Here is a 3,387-nt window from a genome sequence, read left to right as displayed (position 1 = left end):
TTCATCTATCCTTGGCAACCAGCGCGATGCCACACATGTGAAAAATGGGGTCATAAGAAGAATGTTTGTGTTATGAATAACAAAGATGGGACAGTGAAATTTGTAGCTGATATAAAACAAGAAGGGATCAAAGCAAAGGAGACTGAGGAGGATGGTAGCAAAAAGGAAGATACAATAGAAAAAAGGAGAATGAAGTAAAGCAAACACTTATTTAAAAGGTTGCTGAGGAGGTAATAGAAGTAGAGGAAGGTAAAATAGTGAAAGGCTAGTCTCATATTTCTCCTGGGAAAGCAAGTAGAAGCCCGAAGACAAAACCACTTGAATATGGTCAAGTGAGAATTGCGAATCCATCATGGTTCTCAGCTCTAGTTGATGCAGTTGATAATGGTGATTTGATAAATAAGACAAATGTAAAAGATGGGAAGAAGTTATTAGAAGGAAAAAGGAGAAACTAATGTTTCCGGTAATACCATAAAGAAACTTGAGAAAGATATACAAAGTAAAAGTATTGGGAGAAGTTTGGAAGAACAAAGGGCAGATATTGTGATTGCTGAAACATGAGGGAACTTGAGGCCTTCTTTACCGAGGAACTCAAAGTATCATCGCAAGATAGTTCCTAATACAAGTAAGGATACAAACGTACCTGGTCCTCAAGGAAGGCGAGCTCGGAAACCATCTCAATGACATGCTTCTTCTGAAATATGAGAGAGTTTAATAATGTATATAAACATAAAATCGTCCGTTATTGGATATAAAATAAAGGATTACTATTTGGGGGTTTATTGGAAACAAGGGTCAAGAAAAGCAAGTCAGTTCAAATTGTATCCTCAGTTTTTCAAGATTAGTCGTTTATAAATAATTATGAGTTCAGCATGAAAGGCAGAATCTGGGTGATTTGGAGTTCTCAAGTCAGGGTGACTCCGATTTTCAAATCAGATCAGATAGTTACAGTGTCGGTTCTTTTGGAAGGGGAAGAGGAGGAATTCTTTTGTTCATTTGTATATGCGGAAAATACGATAGAGAAAGAAGAGAGTTATGGAGGGATATCAAGTCTCATCAAGATTTTCAAATGTTCAGAAACAAGGAATGGGTTATTATGGGAGATTTTAATGAGGTGCTGGATGGGGAAGAACATTCAAATTATCAGGATTCCGGTTTAATCACTTGAGGAATGCGAGATTTTGAAAATTTTATTCAACATTGCCATATTATGGATATGGGTTATCAGGGTCCGAAATTCACCTGGTGTAATAAGAGAAAAGATGAGACTATTTGTAAAAGGCTTGATCGTATCCTGATCGCATGCATATGGTGTTTTTGAAGCAGGGGGAGTATCAGATCGTCTAAGGGGTTGATTTCATATGACAGTTGAAGCTGGTGGTAAATGCAAACCGTTTAAATTCACAAATGTGGTCGAATAGACACCGAAATTTATGGAGGTTATCTCTAACTACTGGAAGGATACACGACCATTATTTCAATCCACTTCGGCTCTATACAGATTCTCAAAGTATCTTAAAGGGCTGAAGCTTCTTATTCAATCTCTGAGTAAAGACAAGTTAGGATCTCTCACAAATAAGGTGAAAGAAGCGTGTATTGATCTCTGTGAAAAACAAAAGAGATTAATGGAATTGCCTTCACAGGAAAACATTAACGCAGAGCAAGAGGCAGCTGAGAGATGGCAAAGGATTTTGGATATAAAGGAGAAGGTTTTGAAGCAAAGATCGAAGTTACACTTCTTGCAAGTTGGAGATGAATAATAAGGCTTTTCATAATGCAGCAAAGGTCAGAGAAACCAGAAATACAATCCAAGAAATAAAGTGTTCTGATAAAACATAGTGACTATGCAAGAAGATATAAAAAAGGAAACTGAGAGATTTTTTAATGACTTCCTTACATTTGAGCCGACTGGTATGCAAGGAAAAAAGTAGAGGAGCTTCAAGACATTCTCCCATTTCGGTGCAACGAAGAAGAAAGAACAAGGCTTACAAAAAAGGTAACAGGAGAGGAAATAAGGGATGTGGTTTTCAGAATGCCTAGCAATAAAGCTCCATGACCAGATGGGTATACTACTGAATTCTCCAAAGCCTCTTGCAATATAATTGGGAAAGATCTCAAAATTTCAGTGCAGTCATTCTTCAGTAAAGGTTTCTTGCCGAATAGATTAAATGCTACTATACTGGCATTTATTCCCAAGAAAGACACCTCTTAAGAGATGAGGGATTATAGGCTGATTTCATGTTGTAACGTCTTGTACAAAGTGATCTCAAAGATCATAGCCATTAGATTGAGAGGTACACTTCCCATATGTATCTCTTATAATCAATCCGCGTTTGTGAAGGATAAGACTTCTTGTGGAGAACTTGTTATTGGCAATAGAGATAGTTAAAGACTATCATAAGGACGATGTTTCACCACACTGTACTATGAAGATTGATATTGCAAAAGCTTTCGACTCAGTGCACTGATCTTTCTTACTAAACACGTTGAGGGCGTTGAATATCCCTAAGAAATTCATACATTGGATTGAGCTATGTGTCTGTACAGCTTCTTTTTCGTTGCAAATAAATGGAGAGCTTGCAGGATTTTTTCAAAGCAAGAGAGGTTTGAGACAAGGGTGCGCATTGTATCCTTATCTGTTCGTAATCTGCATAAATGTTTTATCATGTATGCTTGACAAGGCAGTAGAAAGGAAGCAAATTGGCTATCATCCTAGGTGCAAAAACATTTTACTATCACATCTGTGTTTTGCGGATGACCTGCTGGTATTCACTAATTGTACTAAGAGATCAATCGAAGGAGTTATCAAGGTATTTAAGGAATATGCACACGTTTCTGGCCTAAAGATTAGGTTGGAAAAATCTACACTTTACACAACAGGCATATCAGAGGGTATTGAAAAGGATATTCTAACGTTTCCATTCTCATCTGGTAAGCTACCAGTTAAATATTTAGAATTGCCTCTTCTTACCAAGCACATGATTGTAAATGACTATTTGCCACTAGTAGAAAAAGACAGAAAGAAAATTAGTTCTTGGACAGGAAGATTCCTATCTCATGTTGGTCGACTACAGCTTATAAGTTCGGTCATAACAAGCTTAACTAACTTTTGGATGGCAGCATTCAGACTACTTGGAAGCTGTTTAAAAGAGATATAAACGCTATGCTCTGCATTTTTATGATCTTATCCTGAGCTTAAGACAACTAAAGCAAAAGTGAGTAGGAACAATGTTTGCTTCCCAACGAATAAAGGAGGCTTGGGACTTTGACCTCTAAATGAAATAAATAAAGTGCATTGTTTGAAGCTTATATGGAGACTGTCTTCAGAATCATCATTATGAGTTCAATGGATACAATGTTATCGTGATATACGCCATGCCAGTGCAT

The sequence above is a fragment of the Brassica napus genome, chromosome C4 (assembly GCF_020379485.1).
Source record: "Brassica napus cultivar Da-Ae chromosome C4, Da-Ae, whole genome shotgun sequence".
Taxonomy (NCBI): domain Eukaryota; kingdom Viridiplantae; phylum Streptophyta; class Magnoliopsida; order Brassicales; family Brassicaceae; genus Brassica; species Brassica napus.
Note: the sequence above shows the minus strand (reverse complement) of the source record.